Below are 12,241 nucleotides of genomic sequence, written 5' to 3'. Positions count from 1 at the left end.
TTCTGTTCTACGCATGCAAGCAGTTTCAATCAGATTCCTCACATGCACGCACGCACACATACACACATTTAAGAATAAAATGTGCTCAATCTCAAACACTAATAGCCTTTTTACACACACCTAATCTTCTGTTCAACCACTGCAACCCAAGCAAATGTCAGGCACATCAATTCATGTTCAAATAAGGGAGGGCCGTATAAAACTGTGAAAGGTAAACTTTGAAAGTATTTTTCCAGAACATTAACACACTAATGAACTAAATATGATAAGCAAGCATAAACACTCACTGAATGCAATTTAGTTGGAAAAGTTGAAGAGTGAAACTAAAGCTGATACTGGTCTAGTTAAGATGTATCGAGCAATTAAAGTAGTGCAAACGTGCTCATTAAACATGATGAGAACGTCTTCAACTGGTGTTATACTACATTTATCCAAAATGTGGTCGTTCTCATCTGTGTTTTTCCGCTGCACAGAGACACCATCACCACCCACAGTCACAATTGTCCTTGTTTCCACCCATCCCACTTTTCATTTGACAATTCCATGCTAATCAAGTTTTGCTCTCTCTCTCTCTCTTCCACTTTGTAGCACATTTTCAACAATAGGTCATTCATTTTCTCAAGAGGCAAAAATAGCTGTAATTAATTTTTTGCATTAAGATTATAATTTGCAAATGAATGTAACAACCTGCACAGGCCAGAATAGACAAAGATCTGCCACTTAATGCTTGATTTACACTATATTCAGTTTGAATTGCTTCATAAATAACTGTTACTGGCAGCATCATAGTAATATATCTGTAGAACTGTAACCAACATGTGTGCATAAAAACAACATTTTAGTATTTTTTCATGATGTATTTTTTAAAGGCATGTCAGAAAAAGGTATAGACCTGATATAATAAGGCACCATGCTCTATTTTCAACGTCCTATCTTTAGTAATATAATGAGTGATTTGAATCGGTGCAGGGTTAATTACATACTTTGTAGCGATTAAGCAGAACTTGTGATTCATGATAGCAATCAACACAAGGATATTATAATTCTGACTGAGACCAAGAGGTACACGAGTAGATTTCCTTAACTTGTGCTAAAGCCTTGAGGAGTTCAAGCACCTCCTAACTTTAGGGATGACTGTGATCTTCTCATTAAGCCTCTATCCCTCACTAGACATTAATCACAGTAGTGCTGGTATAATTGTACGCTCATGGAAAAACTTGATTTCCACTGAAAATGTACCGTACATGGTCGAAAAGGGAGTAACTGACACAGAATGAAATTTGAGAACTTATCAGAGGACATTCAAAAGTCAAAACGTGTAGAAAGCAGGACTGACAGTCACAGCGATGTACTATATAGTGTAAGATAGCATGACAGCTATGATAATACAGTTTAATATGATTTGAATGTATTGGGCAGAAATCGTGCAAATCAAAATGTATTTATTTGCAACTGAAATACAGTGACACAAGAGATTATCAAAGAATCTGCATGAAGGGCATTAATGTTTGTATTTTTTTTACACCCTCAACAACCTCTTTGTCATCAGCTGAGCCATTTAAGAGGATCCCAAATCTACAAGGCTTCACCCAATCAGTGGGAAACCCTCAGTTTGGCCCTCTAAATCACCACTTTCTGCACAGACCCACAGGGGTTTGTGTTCACACATCAACGAGACAGGCTTTTAAAACAACACATGGATTACAGCCATCAATTAAGCAGGAAGAAAGGCCTTTATCTTGCTACCACTGCTAAATCCAAAATCACCCACTAGCCTAAGAGGGCTTCAAGGGGTCTTTCCAGCATTGCCTTAATCTCCGTTTAGCTATGGCTGTTTGCTACACCCACACTGGGAGATGCTTCTACAGTTCTGTAATAAGAGCTAGTGATCTTCTAAACCCAAATTGATTGCACCAGTCTTCTCAGGACTGCACTGGGAAGATAATTTGTGGTCAAACGATGCTCCACAACCGTATCCATTCATGTTTTAGGTTTGCCTGCCTGTTTTGTAGGAGATATTTTTGCTTTGGGCACAGTTTTAATTGTTTCATCTGATGCAACACAACACTGAATTGAGAATCCCATATAAACTACAGAAAGAAATATGGACTAATAAAACACATGCTGAATGTAAAACTTCATAGGATTGCAGGTCCTACACTTCTGGTTATCCATTGTCTTTTAGGGAAAATAACATACATGTTCATTTGGGTTACATGTAAATACAGAAATGTCAGTGATAACCCTTTAAAACACGTAAAAACAATGAATGACTATTTCCTCATTAAATTCAACCAACATTGTTCAATCAGGATGTTTAAGCAACACAAATGTGTAGAAGAGCAATCCTGAGACTTAAATATTCAAATTGTTTAACACTTGAGACCACTTGGAGAATCACAGAGAAAACAATAGCATTAAGACACTATAAGTAATCCATTTTTATTTCTTTACTCTTGCTGGTAGAACTCTGTCATGCAGTTCACTGAATATTAGGCCATTGCATGTGTGAGTGAAAGCCATATAAGGATCTAATATTGTATTTTATGAATCAAACTAACTGTTGACCCGAGATAAATTGGTCACTTTGAACCAAAATGGACCATGGAAAGCAGAAAATATCATCAGAGTATTAAAGTTCAATCATGACATTCGACAAGTCTCACCATCTGTTTGATGTCAGAGCAAAATCTAGGACAGTGACAAAGATATATCTTGTTTGTCTACTGAATCCAGGTCAGCTGATGAGAAGGGCTAAAGTCTTCCACAATAAAATGAAAGATTTTCTTCTCTGACATCTCAAAAAAGCCAAAGTCTACAGGTCAGCTTTGACTGCAATTGTGTGAGGACCGTGTATTGGGAGCTCCAATGTATTATTTAAAGAACAGGCCAGTCTTTATCTAACTCTGTACAGCCTTTTTCAAAGGAAAAGCCCAAAATAGTTCCGTGATATCACACATCTGAGAGCAGTGGCTTATGTAAGAGGGTTTTTGGCCAGCCCAAATTGGATGGTCTTTGGTGTATAGCTCAAGCAGTGTGCACATACACACAGATCACGCATAGGGTAGGGCAGATGCATTCACAGACTCTCTAACCACAGATGTCGCCGATGTCACACAATCCACAGCTGCCTTTCTTTGCCTGTAGTAATTAAAACTGTGGCAGCGGGCTCAGGGAAGCTCCTCCCTCTCATCTCACCTCAAGGTCGGCGAAACGACTGAGAATAATGTTTTTTGTGAAGACTTGAGGTGAATCTCTGATACCATAGCAGTGGTGATCTATTCAGACATTCTGTACGCACAGTCGCTTATCACATTCTATTTGAAGTGAGTACAAAAGCTTTGCTGCTGCTCCGTTTGGGCTTTTTCAAGTCACAATCAAACTAGTTTTATGTTGATGCATGGAGGAAAAGTGAGAAAAGGCCCAGGAATAGAAAATAACAGGTACACAGAGACAGAGTCAGAGAAGCAAGGTGAGATGTTTGCTGCTGATTCACAGGGTATACCACGAGTGAGTAAGGGTTTGTGTATCAGAACAGTTAACTGAGTGAATGGATTGTATTTCAAACTTCTGAGGTCCACCGATTTTTGTAGGGCTTTAAGACCTGCAATTGTCACAACTGCTGCCTAGGGAGCTGACTCTGAAGCTGTCCGGTCATGTATGGTTAGGGGATCATAATTCATCCGGAGCCAACTTTGATGGTGAGCAATCCAATATTTGTTGAGACATTAAACACAAAACAGAAGTGTCAAGCTCATGGCGGTGCTAAAGGAAAAATCAGGGGATCATAAAAGTCACAGCAGGTTTCATCATCTGGGAACCCTAAATGTAATAAATGCTGAGATACTTCAGTCTGGAGCCAGTTGACGAGCCAACATTGACATCCATGGATGCCATGCAGCTAGTGTGGTTGAAATGAGCTTTGTAAATTAAAATTTCAGCCCAAGACTTAGATATAATTGTTAAAGCCCCTATTACCAACACCCAATGCAACCTGTCTCTTTGTTTATATCTCCTGCAATATACCTGCCTGATTTGGCATGGGATTGGATCAATGGTGCAAAAAATAAAGGCAACAAGCCTTAAAACCTTTCCCAGCACAAGCAGTTTGAGGGAGAAATAAGAAGGATACAGGAGTGTGTCTAATCACATTGATGGATCTAATAGCATTGATTGGTCCTAGCGGGACTGCTTCTCAATAGGATCTGCTGCTGCTAATTGTGTGGTTGGCCTTTGAATAATGAAGTGGCTATCATGGAGGGGCTAGAAAAAAAATTAATGGTAGGTAAATATCAGCTAACTCACAGTGCTTTGCTCCTACCTATCATGTTTATTATACCAAAGGTGTTACATCACGGAATAATCTGAAACCCTGGATTTTTAATCTGCTTTCCACTTTAAAAACCCATTCTCAACTATACAGTCTTTACCTTACAATTTCGAATTAAAAATGTAGAGATATTTTTAGCTATTCCAGTTTTCTGGTATAGATGCAATGCAAGGATGCTGCAGCAAACACTTGGAGGCAACGCTCACGCTGGATATAATACTCAGATTCTGTGAATAAATTGGAATATGGACATGTTTTGCAACATTATTGATCACCCAGCAGTTGTGATGAATTTCCCATAAAGCCAATAACGATAGTCCCCGTATTCGAGGGAAAATCTGAGGCCATAATGAATTTTACACACCGGTAGTCAAGTTACCTGAGTGTCGCATCTGGATTGGATGCATCCCAGAATAACACACTTTTGAGGTGCTTTGAAGAGACTTCAGCAAGTTATAAAACTGAAAGGAAAGGTTTCATAATTGCAAGGTATAGTACCAAACAACTTCAAACACTCAACCCACCCCTGCCAATATCTCTACCTTCACCAACAACACAACAGATTCAAAAGCCCATCCATCCTGACGGAGCCCCAGGACCCCTTGCAGAGTAATAGCTAGGTAATAGCAGTGCTGTTGATCAGGAAGCACGGAGGTGGTCCTGGGGTTTATTCAATATTCAAGAGAGGCATTTGGTGCACCGTGGGAGCACCCAGCTGGAGAGGCGGCAGTAAGGGAAAAGCTTTGGACCCCACACCGACCACATCCAGAACTCATTAGCACCAGGATGGAGAAGGGAGAAAGAGATGAATATTGCAGGTAGATAGTGGAGGAATTGAGTGAGAGGTCCAGTGCTGATGAAAGAGACATGGAGTCGGGTAGACAATGGAGGGAGTGAAACAGACAAATAGGGAGTATGAATAAGGGAAAGAAGAAAGATGAGATAGGAATTATGAGGCATCAAGTGCTTTGTGTGCTGTCTGATTATTGATCTCGTACTGCTGGTGTGCGTGGGCCGCAAGAGTATAAGAGAACAATGCACACATCTCTTCACATTTTTAAGTTGGGGGTTAAATGGAGAGAATCTGCTTGACTTCACTGCAATTTAGCTCTGGGATGTGAGAGTGATAGATGATATATTGCCACATGGACTGACTACTTTGAGAGGGATCAGATGTACTAATAGCACACAGTAAAGAAAGCGGCTTCAGATCCATGCAATGCACAGTAGGATGCAGACATTACAGCCTTCTATATGGGCTTGACCAGGCAAGTGTGAGTGTACAGTCACTCTGGTACGAGTATGTACATCAGGATTCAGACCCTGTCACTTGCATGTAGTTCATATGCAACCAAAAAGAATAAGACAGGGCGATATGGGGGTAATTTACAATATAAATCCATCAAAAATGTATTAAGATACATGATGAATCGTCACCACATTAAAACACCCCCAAAATATATAGGCTGTATTTTTACTGGACAGTTAAACCCTAGACATACACACACTCAATAGCTCTGAGCTATTTTAAAGAAAGACATATTAGCCATGTGTGTGTGTGTACTTTGTGTGTCTAAATGTGTTGCACTGTTTGTGCTGGGCGTCCACACAGGCGCTGGGGGACGGGAAGTGGAAGCTGACTGATATGGTGCTGGTAAACAGATGATATGAGCATACATAGACATGAGAAGAATCCAGATAATATAATAATTGAGGCCTTTTGAACCCTATTATTGATAGCAATTGTTGGCATGCCTTCTTCTGAAGGAATAAAACACAGAAGCACGATATTTAAAATAAAATATCGTAATGTGTAGTAGTACTGATTCACTAACAACATTTAACATGTCATTGGTTTGACATGTCATCCTTAGCCTCTTAAAGCGGTTTGATTAAGTAAGAAATATATAATTCAAATGTAAAAAATGAGGTGCACAGTGAAGAATACCGCTGTCAGTTATGAATTATACTTGATGCTTGTTCCTGGGGTTTAAAACTATAAAAGGTAGAAAGGAAAATTTCACATATAGTGATAGAAACATCAAAACAACTGTGAAAGCACTCTTCATTTGTGCACTAGCGCTGCTCCGTACTGTGGCAGGACATAGTACACATCATTACATGCTATGCCCACAAACTGGCCTCTAGACAGGTGAGTGATGTGGCGGTCCCCTCCTCTCTAATAGCTTATGGCCTGCTGCGGCCCCTGTTTAATCATGTCAATCACGTTGTAGCTAATGCCATGTACACACGCACCCACACACAGACTGAGTGATGTTCTGTTTATGTTGTTGGCCTTGCACAACACCCCATCACACCACTCTTATCTCAGGTCAAGCGTTTAGACCTTTTATCACTCTTTCCTTCCTCATATTACAAATATGAGCTTCACTCGACTGTCAAATACAAATCAGATTCTGGATAAATGTCAGGACAGATAATATGAGGAAGAGCTTGAAGGGTCCAATGACAGGTCTAATGTGATTAAAAATATGTATTTTCTTTTTATATCAGGATTGGTCCTGCGAATGTAAATCATTTGCACAACCAAATCCTTTCACCTGCATCCTAACATGTAGTTAAACTTACTGCACAAGGTGTGATGCTTGGGAGTGGCCTTATATTGCACATTGGCACTAAACCGGTGCTGGGCTAGCATTGAACCTTTCCTGCACCACGTTCAACGTTTGGATTGCCCTGCACAAGCATTCAATTATACACGCACTGCTGCTGAATTGCTGCTGTGCGAGGCAGAGGCTTTCATTTACGCCGCAGGTATTTCAATCAACCATGCATGGACATCCAACCCACACATGCAACGCCTCTTCTTCTATGGTTACCCTTGTTCAGTTTAGTCCACACACAGTAGAACAAGATGTACATGAAAAAGTGAGGAAAGGGCTTATGAGATAGAAAAGAGACAGAATCTATCATCTCAAACACAATAAACCACCCACATTTTTTTTCTAAAGTCATCTATCAAACCAACTAAGCATTCTGATAATAAAAAAGGCAAAATATTAGGCTCAAGCTGAAAGGGTCAAGGCTCTAGTTCATCATTGAAAGGCTGATGGTTGCTCATCTCACTTCTTAAATCTGTGTAAAGTAGTTTGAGCTCAGATTAAGATCATTAGACTCTTCCCTCAAGCTTACCACTTAAAGCTTCATCACTGCTGCATAGTGGAGGAAGCTTGTGGACTCTATTCTACGGTCATGGGCGACCTCAGGGCTCGACGTGGCTGACACAATTAAATTTTGTGAAATATCTGTAGCTGAGCTTGATATGTCTCATGTCAACAGTACGTGTCTGCATGTACATAACCTTGATTTTAATTTGAATAAGTTAGCTATAAAGAGACACATAAACATGCATGCAGGAAGAAGTAACCCTCTCCAGCTGATCTTACATTACTAAATAATTAATTTGTTGTACAGCATGTGCTAGGCATGTTAGATGTGGCCGTTCAGTCGACCATTAATCAATAGACGGTGTCACTTGTCATCGCCCTTTCTCTGGGAGTGAGAAGCAGGAAAGATGGCGATTCCCCCCCCCCCCCCTCTCTCTCATCCCCTCATCGGGCTTGTAGGACTCTGTTGTTCTTCATTTGACCATATGTAGACAAGCTGTCCTTGAGCGGTGGAGATGAGATGACTGGAGATGAATCGCTATCACAAACAGGATCGGGGACAGCATTTTCTTATTGATCCAGGTGTGCTGGAGTGTGCGACAGATATCGACAGGATTGGTTGCGAAATGAGAGGAGAGGATGTGACGCCCACTTGTGCTGCAGCTTGAGAAGTCCATTACCAGAGCGTGTTCATGGGTGAGCATGATCAGGCATGTTTAAAAGGATATATTTTACAGTTTTAAGACCACTTTTCGGGTCTTACTCATATGGTTACATAGTATCACCGCATGTTAGCCAAACCTTCGACACAGAGAAATCAGTGAATACTCAGAGGGAGGTGGGAGGAGGGGGCTATGAGTGATGCTATTCTGCCGCCTAGCTCCATAACTATTCTATTTATAAATTGAGATTTGATACCGTAACCTGAAATCTCTCTGTGCTCCCTGCTGCTACCACTTGGCTGACTATGAATGATTAATGAGCAGATACTGAACTGTAGAGACTATTATTGTTCTTTTCTCCCCTCCCTCCCTCCCCCTCCTCTCAATCCATCGCTCTATACACTGATTCCTTTGGGGAGGAAAGGGATAACATTGCATGAGCTTGTATTTTTCTCTGCTTAGTTGGCCAGGTTGTAGTGAACACACTGCAAAAAATGTTGATGTCCTCATATTTAGAATTAAAGTGATACTCTATTAAAGTGAAAATCTTCTGTGCTTTAAATCCCCCACGTAGACCTGAAAGGAATTGCAGCTGTGGTCAGTTTTAAAGGCCCTAAAAACTTATTTTCACGATCAGCTTCCCACTATGAGTCTGCTGAAGTTAAATTAATAACTTAACTTTTAAGCTTTAGGTTTTTCTTTCTCTGTGGTCTTGAAGTGATTGATGTCAAATATTTCTGTGCGGCAATCAGAATTAAGCCACATTTAATCTGGTGACAGTTTGTGGGCTGTCTTGTTACTGTTAAAAATGTCTATCAAACCACATCGCATCACACGCTGTGTGGCTCCAAGTGTATATATGCATGTAATGAACGATCAATGTGGTATCGTAGAATAATGTCATTGATGCAGATGTATAATAAACTGAACTTTCATACGTAGCTGGATTCCATCTGTATCCTTTTACAGTGTTTGTAGTTTAGGCGACTGTACAGTGTGCTGCTTTGTAGGCTTTACAATGAAAATCAGAAGCTTCTGCTCTGCTCGAGCCATTTATCTGTGTACACGGTTGTTGCTGACTGCAATTGTACATTTGGTTTCCGTTACTCAGATTTTTTTATAGCAGTAGTATTTAGAAGAAAAAAAAAACAGATTTTATATAGGTTTGCATACTTTTTTAAATGATCAATCAAGGATTATGTCTTATTTAGATCAAGGAATTTAGGGTCTTGGTTTTAAGTTAAATCCCTTAATTGTGTTTTCATTTCCTGTATGAATATAAATGTAAATGAATAATATTAAGCATATATACGTACATGTTTGATTAATGTATTTATGGCAAGATTTGTTCTATTTTGTTTTTGAACCTTTAAACCATCTTGCTTTATGCCCAGTTAATTACAGAAGTTTGAACATATTTGTATGTTGATTCCTTGTATTTCTAATACAGGGGTCAGTGCTGAAATTCGTGCATAGAGGAACCCAGGACCAAGAGGAAGATACTGACCATAGATCATCTACCAGTAGTTCAGTTACACAAGATAAACCCCATAGAACCAGCAGGTATGAAGAGAAGAGTGTAATAATATACAGTGCATCCGGAAAGTATTCACAGCGCTTCACTTTTTCCACATTTTGTTTTGTTACAGCCTTATTCCAAAATGGATTAAATTCATTTTTTTCCTCAAAATTCTACACACAATACCCCATAATGATAACGTGAAAAAAGTTTGTTTAAAATGTTTGCAAATCTATTGAAAATAAAGAACGAAAATATAACACATACATAAGTATTCACAGCCTTTGCTCAATACTTTGTTGAAGCACCTTTGGCAGCAATTACAGCCTCAAGTTTTTTTGAGTATGATGCTACAAGCTTGGCACACCTATATTTGGGCAGTTTCTCCCATTCTTCTTTGCAGGACCTCTCAAGCTCCATCAGGTTGGATGGGGAGCGTCAGTTCACAGCCATTTTCAGATCTCTCCAGAGATGTTTAATCGGGTTCAAGTCTGGGCTCTGGCTGGGCCACTCAAGGACATTCACAGAGTTGTCCTGAAGCCACTGCTTTGTTATCTTGGCTGTGTGCTTAGGATCGTTGTCCTGTTGGAAGATGAACCTTCGCCCCAGTCTGAGGTCCAGAGCACTCTGGAGCAGGTTTTCATCAAGGATGTCTCTGTACATTGCTGCATTCATCTTTCCCTTAATCCTGACTAGTCTCCCAGTTCCTACCGTTGAAAAACATCCCCACAGCATGATGCTGCCACCACCATGCTTCACTGTAGGGATGGTAATGGCCAGGTGATGAGCGGTGCCTGGTTTGACCATAGATCATCTACCAGTAGTTCAGTTACACAAGATAAACCCCACATAACCAGTAGGTATGAAGAGAAGAGTGTAATAATATACTGTATAGTGTAACACATACTGATCTTGTCTAATTCCGGTTTTGTTGTATGTGTAACATGCATAGCTTTCTTGCTGAGAGATGGATGAGAAGATTGAGTCTGTATGGTAGCGTCATTATGAAGTTAGAGCCAGCAGCCTGTTAGCTTAGCTTAGTTTAAGCCCACTAATTAAAATGTCACATCTTATTTGTTCAATCTGTGCAACGCCAAAGGGTAAAATGATACAATGTGGTTTTATGTGAGGTTATGGGTTATGCGCCAGACTATTTTTTGGCCAAGCACAGTAACTTTCTGCAGTCTTGTCGTCACACTGAAGTTGCCAGGAAACAACTGAAGAAGTTACTTTGCCTTGCCAACAAACAGAATTCCATTTTAGCAGCCTAAACCTAACAACACTTGGGATGCAGGACACAAGTTCCTCCCTACAACCCCTAAAGCATTACAATGCCACAGTTCCTGGATTAGATTGACATTTGAGACTTTTTTTTTTCCACTGTGAAATTAGTTGCCTTTGGAACCAATTTCTACTGATGTAAATTCAAGTTGCCCACCGCTGTTATTTTCTGCCAATGAGGAAAATGGTTTCCAAGGGGTAAGTGTTTCATTGTCAAATTATGTGGGAATTTGGGATAAAATTTGGGATAAAATACCTGTGGTATGAATTTATGAGATACAAGAGACTTTTTGTATTTTTGGAACAGGGAAATCAGTCCACTAGTCGACCAAGCTTATGTAATTTACTTAATCAAGAAATTTCTAAAAAGGTGACACCTTACACATACTTGTCTAAATGCTTTACCTCTTAAGAACAAGTCCCTTATTATGACATAGGTTGGCCTCTAAATGTCCACTTTCTTCTACTGTTTTTCATCTTTTGTATTCTTTCACCTCTATTATTTTCCTCTGCTTTTTGCTGGTTCACAAATAAATATTGCAAGTGTGCACATACGCACAACCACACAGATTTCCATGTCCAAACACATAATGCATGTCATTGTTTTAACACATTGTTTCACCTTCTAGCCAGAGAAATTGGGGTAGCTGCAAGAAAATTGCTTACTGAAAAAATCTGTAGCCCATCATTCCCCTGAGGAGGAACACACATGTTTACTGATGCTCAGTAAAGCGTTAAGATATTTGACAGAAACTCCAATAAACAGCGCAATATGATATTCATTCTATAATAGGTTATGTATGGGCAGTGCAGGGGAAGCCCACACACAGGCGCTTCATGTTATGAGTGGGCAAACATTTCACTGGAGACAGCCAGCATTTGCAAATTACTATCTTTTAAGTTGGCAGACATCTAGTTTTCTCTCTCTCTCTCTCTCTCTCTCTCTCTCTCTCTCTCTCTCTCTCTCTCTCTCTCTCTCTCTCTCGCTCTCTCTCTCTCTCTCTCTCCCTCCCTCTCTCTCTGTCTCTCCCATTTGCTGGAGAAAGCATTTACAGCTCATACATACGGGACCGTATCTGTCCCATTTGGTCTAATAACATTCAGATGTGACTCTTCCCCTTGGTTTTCAATTAAATTGTTAATGAAGGCAACGATAAATAAAGCATGGGTACATAGAACAGACACGGCATAGGAGAGCGAGAGGAAGAAGAGAAAAACACAGCCCCTGTGCCAGAGCAGAAGGATGATGCTGGGAACACCCAGATGGTTTCATAAGCAACGTTGTCGCCCTCACTCTCATTTTTGTTCCCCTGTACATTCT

The 12,241-nt window shown here is 40.1% G+C and overlaps 1 protein-coding gene across 1 annotated transcript in view; it reads right to left on the bottom strand.

Annotated features, from left to right (window-relative positions):
* Positions 1–12,241, bottom strand: part of gabbr2 (gamma-aminobutyric acid (GABA) B receptor, 2) — a 165,059-nt gene that overhangs the window by 78,880 nt on the left and 73,938 nt on the right. The gene's annotated exons all lie outside the window — the stretch shown is intronic.

Source organism: Cebidichthys violaceus, unplaced genomic scaffold (genome assembly GCF_023349555.1).
Source record: "Cebidichthys violaceus isolate CVI_PGR_0920_01 unplaced genomic scaffold, fCebVio1.0.p SCAF_85, whole genome shotgun sequence".
NCBI lineage: Eukaryota > Metazoa > Chordata > Actinopteri > Perciformes > Stichaeidae > Cebidichthys > Cebidichthys violaceus.
Note: the sequence above shows the minus strand (reverse complement) of the source record. Positions and strands in the feature narration are given on the sequence as shown.